This window comes from Miscanthus floridulus, chromosome 1, assembly GCF_019320115.1.
Source record: "Miscanthus floridulus cultivar M001 chromosome 1, ASM1932011v1, whole genome shotgun sequence".
In the NCBI taxonomy this organism is placed as follows: domain Eukaryota; kingdom Viridiplantae; phylum Streptophyta; class Magnoliopsida; order Poales; family Poaceae; genus Miscanthus; species Miscanthus floridulus.
Window position 1 is genome coordinate 52,662,028 of NC_089580.1, and position 16,259 is coordinate 52,678,286.

A 16,259-nucleotide genomic window follows, 5' to 3' on the forward strand; every position below is an offset into this window, starting at 1 on the left:
ACTTGCTTTGTTCATTATAGTATCATTGCAATCATAGCTGAATGCATATAATGATGCTTGCTGCAACTCTGAGCCATATATTTTCATACAGAAGTCTGGAGTAGGAATTGTCCAAGTATTTTTCATACAAACATTTTTCCAAGAACATTGACCAATTAGTTAAGTTTGAAGTAGGAATTGTCGAAGTATCTCATTCATTTGTAGTTATTAGAATATTAAATTGTTTCCTCATAGTTGAGATGAAACAAACTGTTTGAGTCCATTCATAGCTTTTTATGTATTTCCAACATTTTGTCTTAGATATTGACATACCACATAACTAATGCAGTGATAATATTTCTTGATTTCAGTGAATTAATGGACTTAAGTGCTATTAAGAGGTTGTTGCAATCCAAAAGACCAAGTGATGACTACATAGCTGGGGTACAAGGTTTTCTTAAGTTTGCCTACAGTGGGAAAAGGTCTGATGCAAAGATTCAATGCCCCTATGTCAAATGTGTCAATAGGCAGTTACAAATGCAAGAAACAGTGTATGAGCACTTAGTGTGTGATGGAATGCTACGTGGAAACACTATTTGGGGCTATCATGGGGAAACAACATCTTATATATCTGCTAACAAAGATTCAGAGCCACCGCGTCCAAGTTTAAACACTAATATGCGCCAAGTAGTCCAAGAAGCCTTTGGATATATAGACAATGAACATCACACAAATGCACCTCACTCATCAGGTTTATCTAAAGATGGACCAGATGTGGAAACACAAGATTTCTTTGATTTGCTTAGGGCTGCTGATGAACCTTTATGGGAAGGATGTGAGCTATCAAAACTTTCTTTCCTAGTCCTATTGTTTCGTGTGAAGTTGACCAACAAGTGGAGCAATAAATCAATTAATGATCTACTTCAAATTTTATAGCTAGCTCTCCCAAATGGTTCAAATATACCTAGAACATTTGTGGAGGCTCGAAAGACCATTGCGAAGCTTGGTCTTAGATATGAGAAGATTCATGTGTGCCCAAATAATTGTCAGCTCTATCGAAAAGACACGAAAGATGATGACTTCTGTTCAAAATGTGGAGCTTCAAGATGAAAAAATAAGCCAGATAAAACATCATTAACAAAAAAGGAAAGAAGAAAGGCAACACCAAATAAGGTATTGCATTACTTTCTAGTCAAACCTAGACTTAAAAGGCTTTTCATGAACAAGGAAATAGCCAAGTTAACTAGATGGCATGATGAGGAGCGTACAAAGGATGGTGCTTTGCGCCATCCTACTGATTCAAAGGTTTGGAAAATCACTGATTCCCTGCACTCTCATATTGAATCAGATTCTCGAAACATGAGGTTTGGAATAGCAACAGATGGTTTTAACCCATATGGGAAGTGTAATTCTACCCATAGTTGCTGGCCAGTTGTATTAGTACCATACAACCTCCCACCATGGTTATGCATAAAAACTTCTTCTCTTATGCTCACTCTAATAATTCCTGGTTACCCTGGAAAGGACCTCCATACATTGATGCAGCCAGTTTATGATGAGCTAAATGAGTTGTTTGACACTGGTATGTCTGCATATGATGCATCTCAAGATGAGAGATTTCAACTTTATGCTACAATATTGCATACTGTGAGTGACTACCCTGGGACAGGGATACTGGCACAGTATAGTGTTATGGGACAGTTGGGTTGTGTGTCCTATGAAGATGAAACAAGTTCAAGATGCTTGAAGCATGGCAACAAGCAATGTTTCATGGGACACCGATGATTTCTACCCACTGACCATGAGTTCCGTTATGATGCTAGTTCATTTGACGGAACCGAAGAGCATCGGTTGAGGCCTATTTCTTATTCTGGAGTATCTCTTTTGGAAAGGATAAAATCAATTGAAGACTATGAGAAGTTTAAAACCTAGAAGGGTGTTAGTTGCCTATTTTGTTTGTCTCTGGAAGTATAATTTGCTATGACACAATCTTGACTTCATGCATATAGAGAAGAATGTGTGTGAAAATATATTTGGGACACTTTTAGAAATGGATGCCAAATCAGGACAATCTATAGGCAAGGAAAGACTTACAAGAAATGAACATCAGGCCAGATCAACATCCACAAAAAAAGGCTAATGGTAAGTATTACTTGCCTCCTGCTTTGTATAACATGTCTAAAGAGGAGAAACAACAATTCTGTAAAGTCCTTCGTGACATAAAAGTTCCAGATGGCTATTCTAGTAACATCTCTAGATGTGTAAATGTTGGTCAAGCAAAAATTTTAGGCCTAAAAAGTCATGACTGCCACAACTTATGCCACTTGCTTTGAGAGGTCTTCTCCCAAATGAAGTTACATATGTCTTATTTGATCTGTGTTGATATTTTAGAGAACTGAAAGCAAAAGTTCTCCACATGAATGAACTTGAGAAGTTAGAGGACCGAATCATAATGACGTTATGTCGGATGGAGATGATATTCCCACCTGGGTTTTTCACTATCATGGTGCATCTAGTTCTTCACTTAGCAATAGAGGCAAAAATAGGTGATCATGTATGTTATCGGTCAATGTATTTTGTGGAAAGGTATGTTTTTATAAAAAAGTAAGAGCCATGTTTGGTACCTTTGCTTCACATGCTAAATTATAGTTTCTATTAATTTATACTTGTTTGTGTAGGTACCTTGGTGATTTGAAGTCAAACGTGAGAAATAAAGCTCGTCTAGAGGGCTGCATTGTAGAATTAGTTCTAGCAAAAGAGGCTATGCACTTTTGTTCAACATTTCTTGATGGTTTTTAGACATTGTCTAATAGGCTTTCAAAGAATGATGATAATGATGAGTCACTTGGATGCTCTACTAGACATGCATCAATTCTTTTTCCTCATCCTGGGAAACCACTTGGGAAGCCAAGTAGTTATGTCATGAGAGGTTTGGCTAAAGCACAAGCACATAGATATGTGTTATTCAATTGTTCTGATGTTGATCCATACTGTAGCATCCGGTTTTAAGAACAAAACTAGATACACACCATATGTAATCCCAGGAAGTCAAATCTCACATATAGCTACAAATAAGGGTAATATCAATAGACAATGCTTAAATATATAGCGTATTAGTATAAAGAATATAACCTTAGAGTATAGACAGTGAAAAGACAACTCTGATCTTCAAGCGAAGACTCCAAATCCATAGGGACAACTGACTGGTTGATCACAAGCCTAATTCCTCCAAACTCTAGCAATCTGGTCCCCATCTAGGATTTTTATCCAAATAATTAAAAAAATATAGCAAGTGTAAGTACATGTCATACTCAACAAATATAACATGGGGTTCATGAGGCTCAAAAGGCTGACACTGGTTTAACTACGATTAGCTTTTAATGAGTCATGATTTTAGCAATTGGGAGACAACAAGTTTATTCACAGCCCATAAACACATGATCAGGTAAACAGGAATAATGAATAGCATAAACAGTCATCATTAGTGAGCATCTTCATCATCTGTATCATTAGTGTTCATCATCATTAACCATTAATGATCATCTATTCCATAAGGGTTCCAAGGCCGCTCGTGACCGTGAGCACAGCTGATATATTAGTTTTACACTCTATAGAGGTTGTACACTTTCACTGTGAGTCATGATTTACCCTTTCGCCCGAGGTAGCTAATCTCTTGACCCACTTCCAAGGAAGGTCAACAGGGTTCACTATGAAGCCTTTCAAAGGTTCATCTAACAAGTTAGGGTCATTAGATTCACTTGGCAAATAGATATAGAGCCCCCCTTCCTGATAGCACAATGATGCGTAGCCTATACTCAAGGGGATAGAGGCCGTACTATACCCGATTTGGCAAGCCATTCTTACACCAATAAAGGTAACCACTAACAAGCTAGAAAAGGTCCTCATACTGAGCTAAAGCCAGAGCCATGTAGCCCTCATAGCTATACTGTAAGTCCCGGATGATCACTTATAGATAAGTCCTTAGGGAGAGGAATCTAGAGCACCATAAAGCAGCCCAATACTCTAGCCCCCTTGTTTCATGTTGCTAAAAAGCATCTTTTAATGTTTATTGCATATACCATTGGTCAAGTTACAAGATCATGGCTTTAGTTGAGCACTAGCATCATACTACCCAATGCAATACCCCAAAGGTAATAAGGCACAAGTACAAAAGACTAGGATATCCTTAGTGGTAGTCAAGGTAGACACATGCAATATGAATTAAATGATTAAAGGTGTATAGGACAACAAGGATGATCCCATGCTATACTTGCCTTAACTTGCTTTTCCCCCAAAGCAATACGCTCAAAAGCCTTTAGTATTCAACTTTCAATCTTCTGCTTCCAATTCTCAGCTTCTAGTCTTTAGAGAACAGCTTCTTAATCACCACGCAAACCTCACCGATTGGACAAGATCATAAAGCACCACACAAGCATCCATACAATCATACACGAAGAAAATAATAGATCTAAATTAGAACAGTACATCAAACATAAAATCAAGATGAAAAGTTTGTGAAACGAATCTACATCTCGCTACGAACACAAAGACGCAAAAAGCACGCTAATCGGAGCTACGGTTGAAAAGATGCAACTACCAAAAGATTTGCTCATAGGAAAAATATAAAACCAATAGCTTCATGTGTTTTAATTATATAAAAACATATATTTATAGATAATATAAATTAAGTCAAACTTAGATTAGAATTATAAAACTAAAGTGAAAGAAATCATATTTTATTTATAAAACCTAATTGCATAAGTATTATTCAAATTAGAGTTTAAACCATGAAATTTTAGAAATAGTGACATGGTAACCACTGTTACTAACACGTAGATCTCATTGCTATAAATCTAACGCAACTTGAATGGACTAAAACGGAATTAAAACGTAGAAGATAAGAAATAAACAAGATTTCCTTTAATAAAATAATAGATTAAATCTAACCACGAATTTTAAAGTTGAAAACCTACTTAACAGTAGTACGAACAGATAGACAATGCAAATACGAACCTAACGCAAGTTGAACAGATCAAATCAGAGTTAAAACGGAGAAGTTATGGCTAAAACAAAATCAGTAGCAAATCTGTAAATAAGTGAAAATGTATTTTGGATCTAAACCGAAGAAACTATGCTTTCCGAAAGAAGAAAACGTGATCTGTGATTGCGCTATAGTCTGTGGATTGATTTCAGAAAACATCGGGGCTCTTTTGCAAAATTCCTAGACGAAAGGGTATGGATGAATATCGGTCGTCGGATCAGACGTGGGCGGCCGAGATTGGATCAGTGGTGGAAGAGGCGACAGTGGCTGGCCAGAATAGGGAAAATCACGGCGGCGCACCATGGCTGGCGACGGAGCTCGGTGGCAAAACTCAAAAACGACCCTACAGTGCATGGTTTTCGATGGAGAAGACACGGAAGGATAGAGGAGGACATGGCGAACTTACTGTGAAGGATTGTGGCGGCGCGGAGCAAGCGGAGACGGGGCGGAGTTTGGCACAGCGGATGGCTCGTCAGTGGCATGGACAGCGCGGCGGCGACGACGATGGCGACGGCAACGGTGAGAGAAAGAGGAGAAAATATAATTTACTACACGAGGGATTTCCCAATCTAAGGGCTCGTCTTACGATAGTTTTGGTGTGCTTTGCCCAAGGGGTTGGTTGATATATATAGGAAGAAAAACTCCCCACATCCACATCAACTAGCGATATGGTACTAATTGATGTTACACACTCCACATTTACTAATGGGCCTAAATAATCATTAAAGCCCATTTGTAAATAAATGCACGGGCCTTTAGGATTTATTAGGATTATTGCACATGGGCTTTGAGCGTTGGGAAAAATGAGAAATTTATTATTTTTGGAATTAATTAATTTTGTGGATAAAATAATTCTAGAAAATTCTAGAATTGATATTTAAGCCACGAAAAATACTCTGAGACCTCCAAAAATTGGGGGAAATTCCTAGAGACACTTTGGAACATGATGAACCCAAATAAAGTATTTGGAGCTCATAAAAATATTGTTGGGAACTCGAAACATAAAGATTAAGATGAAGGAGGTAGGAATTAAATTCTAGAAAGAAGCTGAAAAATTCCTAGATATATATATATATATATATATATATATATATATTCATCTCCTAAACGTAAAAAACACATATTTTGCACATAGAAACATGAGGTGCGACCGGCATGAATACAACAAACATGTTTCTACCTTATGATAAATTTTAAATTAATGAAAATTTTTATTTTCCTATGCTTTCATGTGCACAAAAATTCCAAATTAAATCATTTTATCTCTATTTCTAGAAATTCAAATTTTAGGGTGTTACAATTCTACCCCTTAAGATGAATCTCGTCCCCGAGATTCAGACGACGTCAACACAGAAATAGGAATACTTTGTCTTTGAATTCTTCTTTGCTTCCTCGGGTAGTTCATCATCTTGATAAGGATCTCACTTTACTTTGCATACCATTGACCTTACTCCAAGTAACTTGTCAAACTAACTCCAAGATTATAATAGGTACCTTGAGAAATTCACAGGTAACTCCAATTACTAGGCCACCTTTTCTTTTTAGTCCATAATATCAATTCTCTTTCTTATAATATTAACCTTCCAACGAAGCCTGACGAATCTCTTGGTTAGGAGGAAATTCTACTACCAATCTTCAAAACATTAAGGATTCCGGTTAGGTTGCACAAACTTGGAATATAATTCTTAGTTCTTGTGTCACTCGAACCTTCTTAGCACAACTCTCCGTTGCTAAGGGCATCGACCGCTACTTTGCTTATCTAAGTGATAGCACTTTTCTAAGTCATAACCAATTTCATTCCAATGAGGATATCACAAGCTTAAGACCAACTTAGTGAAGATGTCCTGTAGATTCTTGTGATCCTCCTAGATATCACTCTTACTTTCAAGAAGATATTACTACCATGCTCCACAATGGATAACTCCAGATAACATGTTAGGTAGTTTAACTCACGCTTCCTTAGCTGACTTAATGAACAAGCCACTTCTTTTCTTCTTGTATAAGGACACATTCCACACCCTGACAAGGTGCATCATTGTAGATATGAAGCTCTCATCCGGATCTGGCAAAGCTAATGCATAGGTTTTACTTCAACCTTTTCTTGGACTCCTTCAACACTTAGCTGAGGTCTCTTAATCCAAACTAACTTGAAAACTTCCCCAGTAGCATTATCAATATCTTGATGATCTTGGCTAAACCTCCCTTGAATCTTTAATCAAACCTTATTGAGACTCTGAACTTCTTTCACATCTTTGGGTACCACCACGCTTCCGCTATGCAAACTAGTACGTAGGGTACTTCATCTTGTAAATTCTTCAACTTGGCTACCCCCTTAAGAAAAATAAACTAGGGGACACCAAGCATAGCTTGCACATTCTTTTAGATGAGCTAACTAGTATCAAGATGTTCTAACATCCCAATGATACTCTTGTGTATGGGCAAGAACAAGAAACCTAAAATTCCTCGCGAGTAGAAAAATAGCAGCACAGTAAAACAGTAGTAACTCTCATTCTGTTAATCCAATGATATTGTAGATTATACCGTTGGAAAGCTTATAAAATTATCCACAACTTCCTTATTGAACATGTTTCCAAATTCTACAGTTAACTAGGTCAAAAACAGTGCACAAGAGAAACTGTTCCAGGTTCCAAACAGCACAAATACATCGCCTTGTGATTTTCGTATCTCTATAACCAAAATAGCTATCAAGCTGATTCTTGTGCTCAGAGAAAGATATGGAAGTCTACTATTGTTTAGAATTTTCTCATGATTTTTTATCATCTAAGATTAGAGATATAAGCTAAAGAGTGCAGACTGCTCCGAAAAGACAGGATAGGGAAAACAGAAGAAAACCAAGACCCGACTATTTATTTCAGTAATCCTTATATCTTAGGCCTATAAACTAAATGAAATTATGAAAACACCCAATAAGATCATTGCAATCATTACAAAGATTCAAAACAATCATAAGCATTATGACAATTCAACAAGCAATAAAGGTGCACAACTCAATCATTGACTCAACTTGCGATACTATCATTCTTGTTGTACTAGGGGTAACAATCCTAACATTCATCTTTAGATTACGCAAGAAGATGATGAGGAATAGTTCTAAATGCATATCAAATCAAGAAGTGAAGATGAGAACAAAGGCTTAAAACAAGCATCAAAGAGGAGATAAATATCAATGATAGATATATAGTAGAGAAGAAAATATCAAGATTTATAGAACAAGGATTTTTTGTAGCAACTTTTAAACCTTAGAACGACCAGTTTTTACTAGGCTTGCGTCCTACAGTCAGCATTGCTCTGATACCACTCTATAGCACCCGATTTTAAAAACAAAACCAGATACACACCATATGTGATCCCATGAAGTCAAATCTCACATATGGCTACAAATAAGGGTAATATCAATGGACAATGCTTAAATATATAGCGTATTAGTATAAAGAATATAACCTCAGAGTATAGACAGCAGGAAAACAACTTCGATCTTTAGGCGAAGACTCCAAATCCATATGGATAACTGACTAGTTGATCACAAGCCTAATTCCTCCAAACTCTAGTAATTTAGTACCCATCCGGGATTTTTATCTAAATAATTAAAAAATATAGCAAGCGTAAGTATATGTCATACTCAATAAATATAACATGGGGTTCATGAGGCTCAAAAGGCTGACACTGGTTTAACTACGATTAGCTTTTAATGAGTCATGATTTTAGCAATTGGGAGACAAGTTTATTCACAACCCATAAACACATGATCATGTAAACAGGAATAATGAATAGCATAAACAGTAGTCATTAGTGAGCATCTTCATCATCCGTATCATTAGTGTTCATCATAATTAACTATTAATGATCATCTATTCCATAAGGGTTCCAAGGCCGCTCATGACCGTGAGCATGGCTGATATACCAGTTTTACATGCAGAGGTTGTACACTTTCATTGTGAGTCGTGATTTATCCTTTCGCCCGAGGTAGCTAATCTCTTGACCCACTTCCAAAGAAGGTCGGCAGGGTTCACTATGAAGCCTTTCAAAGGTTCATCTAACAAGTTAGGGCCATTAGATTTACTCGGCAAACAGATATAGAGCACCCCTTCCCGATGGCACAATGACGCGCAGCCTATACTCATGGGGATAGAGGCCGCACTATAACCGATTCGGTAAGCCATTCTTACGCCAATAAAGGTAACCACTAACAAGCTAGAAAAGGTCCTCATACTGAGCTAAAGCTAGAGCCATATAGCCCTCACAGCTATACTATAAGTCCCAAATGATCACTTACAGATAAGTCCTTAGGGAGAGGAATCTAGAGCACCATAAAGTAGCCCAATACTCTAGCCCCCTTATTCCATGTTGCTAAAAAGCATCTTTTAATGTTTATTGCATATACCATTAGTCAAGTTACAAGATCATGGCTTTAACTGAGCACTAGCATCATAGTACCCAATGCAATACCCCAAAGGTAACAAGGCACAAGTACAAAAGACTAGGATATCCTTAGTGGTAGTCAAGGTAGACACATGTAGTATGAATTAAATGATTAAAGGTGTATATGACAACAAGGATGATCCCATGCTATACTTGCCTTAACTTGCTTTTCCCCCAAAGCAATATGCTCAAAAGCCTTTAGTATTCAACTTTCAATCTTCTGCTTCTAATTCTCAGCTTCTAGTCTTAAGAGAACAACTTCTTAATCACCATGCAAACCTCACCAATTGGACAAGATCATAAAGCACCACACAAGCATCCATACAATCATACATGAAGTAAACAATAGATCTAAGTTAGAATAGTACATCAAATATAAAATCAAGATGAAAAGTTTGTGAAATGAATCTACGCCTCGCTACGAACACAAAGACACAAAAAGCATGCTAATCGGAGCTACGGTTGAAAAGATACAACTACCGAAAGATTTGCTCATAGGAAAAATATAAAACCATTAGCTTCATGTGTTTTAATTATATAAAAACATATATAAGATATTTTATAAATAATATAAATTAAGTCAAACTTAGATTTGAATTATAAAACTAAAGTGAAAGAAATTATATTTTATTTATAAAACCCAATTGCATAAGTATTATTCAAATTAGAGTTCAAACCATGAAATTTCAGAAACAGTGACATGGTAACCACTATTACTAACACGTAGATCTCATTGCTATGAATCTAACGCAACTTGAATGGACTAAAACAGAATTAAAACGTAGAAGATATGAAATAAACAAGATTTCCTTTAATAAAATAATAGATTAAATCTAACCCTGAATTTTAAAAGTTGAAAACCTACTTAACAATAGTACGAATAGGTAGACAATGCAAATATGAACCTAACGCAAGCTGAATGGATCAATTCAGAGTTAAAACGGAGAAGTTATGGCTAAAACAAAATTAGTGGCAAATCTGTAAATAAGTGAAAATGTATTTTGGATCTAAACCGAAGAAACTACGCTTTCCGAAAGAAGAAAACGTGATCTGTGATTGTGCTATAGTCTACGGATTGATTTCAAAAAACATCGGGGCTCTTTTGCAAAATTCCCAGACGAATGGGTATGGATGAATATTGGTTGTCGGATCAGACGCGGGCGGCCGAGATTGGATCAGCGGTGGAAGAGGCGACAGTGGCCGGCCAGAACAGGGAAAATCACGGTGGCGCACCATGGCCGGCGACGGAGCTCGGCGGCAAAACTTAAAAACGACCCTACGGTGCATGGTTTTCGATGGAGAAGACACGGAAGGATAGAGGAGGAGATGGCGAACTTACAATGAAGGATTACGGTGGCGCAGAGCAAGCGGAGACAGCGCGGAGCTTGGCACAGCGGATGGCTCGTCGGCGGCACGAACAGCGTGGCGGCGACGACGGCAACGGTGAGAGAAAGAGAAGAAAAATATAATTTAATACACAAGGGATTTCCCAAACTAGGGGCTCCTCTTACAGTAGATTTGGTGTGCTTTGTCCAAGGGGTTGGTTGGTATATATAGGAAGAAAAACTCCCCACATCCATGTCAACTAGCGATATGGTACTAATTGATGTTACACCCTCCACATTTACTAATGGGCCTAAATAATCATTAAAGCCCATTAGTAAATAAATGCATGGGCCTTTTGGATTTATTAGGATTATTGCACATGGGCTTTGAGCGTTGAGAAAAATGAGAAATTTATTATTTTCAAAATTAATTAATTTCGTGGATAAAATAATTCTAGAAAAGTCCAGAATTGATATTTAAGCCACGAAAAATACTCCGAGACCTCCGAAAATTGGGAGAAAATTCCTAGAGACACTTTGGAACATGATGAACCCAAATAAAGTATTTAGAGCTCATAAAAATATTGTTGGGAACTCGAAACATAAAGATTAAGGTGAAGGAGGTATGAATTAAATTCCAGAAAGAAGCTAGAAAATTCCTAGAGATATATATATTCGTCTCCTAAACGTAAAAAACACATTTTGCACATAGAAACACGAGGTGCGACCGACATGAATGCAACAAACATATTTTTACCTTATGATAAATTTTAAATTAATAAAAATTTTATTTTCCTATGTTTTCATGTGCACAAAAATTCCAAATTAAATCATTTTAGCTCTATTTCTAGAAATTTAAATTTTAGGGTGTTACACATACCTTAGGTAATATCTCAAAATTGAAAACATAAATTTATTTTTTGCCTCCCATAAATTTTCTTATGTAAACTCCAGAGCTCATGCTGAAGAGATCATCGGAAAAGGTACTGGACATAGAGCCAGTCATAGAGATGTTGAGAAAATCCAAAATGAGAAGTCCCATCAATGGTTTAGAAGTCATGTATGTACCTTCACTTAAAATGCTTTACATGTAGCGCTAACGTGCAAAACTAAACTTGTATAATTGTACAGATAATGCAGTTAGAGAGGGACAATGGCATTCATGGTGTTAGAGATGACATTAGATGGATAGCTTGTGGCCCAGTTGAGGCTGCAAAAAGGTACCGTGCTTTCAACAATCGAGGTTCCCGTTTTAGGCCCAAACGGTTGGATGGAGTGACACAAAATAGTGGTGTAGTGCTAACTGCAAAAACATCAAAGTTATGCCAGTGCAAGTGATGGTAGGCTAGTTTTAGGTGATGTGACTTACTATGGGAGGATAATTGATATTATTGAGTTAAACTACTATGGGAATTTTTCTGTGGAACTTTTCAATTGTGAATGGGTTGATGTTCTTTCTAAAAGAGGAATAAAGAAGGACAAGTATGGTTACACACTTGTTAATTTCTCACACCTGATACATACAGGAGAAAAGATTGTTCATGAACCATACATTTCTCCTAACTAAGCTGACCAGGTGTTTTATGCTGAAGACAAAGAAAACCCTAGGTGGTCTGTAATCATGAAGATGAAACCAAGAGATATATATGACATAGGTTGTGATGAATGGGAAGATGATGTAGAAAATGAGCCATTCCATGTCACACACCTTGGAGATATGTTCAATAATGCAAATGTAAGACATCAATGGGCTAGAACAGACATTGAGGGAACCACAGGGGATGCTATTGATGTTGCGGATGCTAGTGGCAATGGATTGAATGACCAATCATAGTTCATGAGAGGTGCAGTACCTAGACTATTTATTGTGCAAGCTCATTTCTTCAATGGTCCATTATGGGTCACTAGAAGGTATAAAAAATTAACACATTTACCATACAATAAATTTTATTATACATCTAATTATCATACCATACTTCTGTGTGGCAGGCTTGCATTCCTATTAGGAGAGGGCAGCTCTTCACAAACTGACACCACTAGTCCTATGAGGATGCCTACTGCGTCTGCACCAAAAAAAAAGATGACACCAAAGAGAAGGCTACATATTGGATGAATGATTTTATCTATGGTGGGATGTATCTAGAATTTTTATTTGATATGTGATTTAACTCGTTTAGAACAAAATTATGGTTTTGTGAGATGAACTTGTTTAGTCTAAATTCATGAATTTCTGAGATGAACTCATGATTATTGTGCTTATTATTGTGTCATATGCCAAGAATTTTTATTGTGTTCAACATTCTAGAATTTTTATTTGCTCATTATTCCATATTTTTTATGCCCGACGGCGGCGGCGGCGACCAGCGGTCGCCTGCCAGCCCAGGCGGTGGCGGCCAGCCAGCCTGCCTGCTTGCCCCATACAGGCCATGATGCTACCTAGCATCAGTATGTAAGGTGCAAAAGAACAGAAGAAACGTGCAAATGAACACAAGGGCAAAAACGTCAGTTCATGTGCCAAATACATGGAGGAATACTACAAAAGGGAGAAAATACACATAATGGTAAGAAAATTAAGTGCCCAACGTTTGAAGGGCTATTTTTTATGAAGTCGACGATTGGAGTCCCAAAACTACAAAGCACGACGATTGCAGTCCAAAATATGCAAATTTCTCGCGCCGGGGGAAAGCGAGCTTGCGGGAGCCTGAGTCGAGGACGTCCGGATCCACCGTGCGTGGACGCGTGCGCACGAGCACAAGAGCGCTGGGAAGCGAGCGAGCGAAGTGAAGAGCTCGGGGGACGATTGCTCTACGAATCTTTGTAACACTTGGACTGTAACATTATTTTGTGTTACTACATGTCATATATTTGTAACACATTTTACATGTTCTATTTATGTGATACAATATAGTACATATTTATAACATTTTGCTTGTAACATTAATTTTGTGTTACTATAATTATTGTCAGTAACACATTTTTATAAAAAAAAAGTGTTTTGTGTTACAAGCGAAGTCAGTAACACACTATTTGTGTTACTATAAAATTTCACTAGAACATACTGTTGAATATGTTACAAGAAAGTGATACAATATCCTTGTTTTATAGTAGTGATTCTACGTTTTGATAACTTCACAACTTGGACATTTTTTGTTGTCAAATAGAGCCCAGAGTCGTGTGTCGACAATGGTGCGGCGCCTAATGAAAGTAGAAGAGGGGACAACCCTCCTATTGCTAGAACACGGCCATGGCAATGGCATAGAGTCTGGCAGTTTTTGCTCCAGCAGGTGCGCATGAGTTGGCAATGGCGGAGAGCAAGGTCCAAGTGCAAGATAGTGGTGCCAGTGACATTGAAAAGAAAAGAGTCCTCAATAGAAAACAACCAAAACAGATGGTGATGGTACATGTAACCTGTGTAATTGCCATTGTTCAGTTGAATTATTTGCAATTTATCCATTAGTAAAGTAATTTGCTATGTGCGGTTCTTCTTTGTGTTCCTAGAGTTCGCCCCAGCTAATTTTTTTCGGGCTCCGGCACTGCCTATTGGTACACATGCCGATTTGTAACAAGTCACGGCATGGATACTCACGAACGCATCCATGACACTAGATGGCACTTGGAGGGATCATTGTTGTTGGCTCTTGTTTCATATTAGTACGAATACCTTATTCGTGTTGGTTCTCATTTCACGACTAGGACATGCGTTTTTATAGTATAGTGCATTGCTGGCTTCAGTTTTGCAAAAACAATTCTCAGTGAGGGTTCCAAGATGATGTGCATGCTTGGTGCTATACTTGTTCAAATATACTAGGCCAGGCTGGGCTCCAGAAAGCCTAGTCTGAAAACTTTGAAGTCCGAGCTCCCTCGTATAAGATTGTTGATGGGCCAAGCAAAGCATGCATTTTTTTGAGCTGGGAAATGAGGTATGATCCAGGCTAGGCAACTTCGGGCTAGGCCTGAACGATTTTTTTCAGGCCGGGCCTGGCCGGACTTATCGGACCGACGAGCTTCCAATCAGCAGGTCTGTGATTGGTGCCTTGTACCTTCAAGGAATTATCAATGTTTGCAGCTGGCGACAATATGGCAAGGAAGAAAGAGCATACAGTGGGGAGACATAAATAATACTCTCTCCATTCTAAATTATAAGATGTTTTGGGATTTTTATATACATTAATTTTACTATGTACGTAGACATAGTGTATATCTAAGTACATAACAAAAAGTTATGTAACTGAAAAAGCCAAAATATCTTATAATTTGGAAGGAATAAAGTACATTTTAATTGTGTACCCCTTATGCATGTAGGAATATTTGGAATCATAAGCATGTATAGACGAAACGTAGCATAAAGCTTTTGTTACAAATCTCATTAGTCCCACGTGAGCCTTTTGTTTGCAAGTTGTGTTTCCTTTTTTTTTTTGTGTAACAGCTTACTAGAGTTAATTTCCTTCCACGCTTCGTTCAAAAAAAAATCCTTCCACGCTTCAGCTAGGTACTTTGTTTTCTTTGATGCAACAAGTATGCCATCTTTTCAAAAAAAAAAGGATAACTCCTGATACTTAACAAATCCTTTAATTGTGCAATAATATAATGGTACATCCACATTGTGACTTTTATTTTCTCATGCTTAAGAAATCCCCAATACTAATTGTGTGGATCGATCTTAACTACACCTATGAAAACAGCTTCATTTGGTGGTGGACCGCCAATGGCTAGTTCATCACCAAATTGATATGTCACCCTACACCATGGGTCAGTATGGTTCTATGGAAGCATGGCCCTAAACTTATTCAAAAGACATGGGCTCTTCTCTTGGTGAAACCTTTCATATGGCTCACGAATCACTGATGACAATGGAAGGAAAACAAATTGTTGGATTTATTACAAGTGCACCCAACCTTCAATAAACTATGTGATCAGATCGAAGAAACCATCGACCACATCTTTGTCTGACGATGATTCAGTTGGCAATTCTAGTGGATAGTTTAGTTGTTCATGAGAATTAACTGTGATTATTCACCGTTGGATACGGAGACACGTGATTGATGGGCACATATATATAAAGGCAATGCTATCCAGCAAAAAATCAGAAAGAGTTTGACTCACTCTTCATATATAGTCTGCTTGGCAAATTTGGAAAGAATACAATGTCCGACCGTTTCACAATGCAACAACACAACCACATCAAGTCATGCCCACCATCGAGCAACAAAGAAATAGAGCTCTAGATCCGGGCTGGTGTGATGCACCTTGTGATCTTCGCCATGACTAGTTACCATCATCAACACATGCATGTTTCATGTTGTCCCCTCCTTCCTAGAGCCACTAGGTGCTACTGAGAATACATGGCATTCCAATGTTGAATTGGAAAGCTTTTTCCTTTGGGCTAAACTAGAGAGGTTGTAGAGTAAATTTCACTGGCCATTTCTAAATTTGTCCCGCATTCTCAAATAGGTCCTGGTACTTATGATTTGCAT

At 37.7% G+C, this 16,259-nt stretch overlaps 1 pseudogene; it reads left to right on the forward strand.

Moving 5' to 3' along the window:
• The first annotated feature begins 357 nt into the window (after window positions 1-357).
• On the forward strand, window positions 358-12,619 carry LOC136456765 (uncharacterized; annotated as a pseudogene).
• Window positions 12,620-16,259: the final 3,640 nt, after the last annotated feature.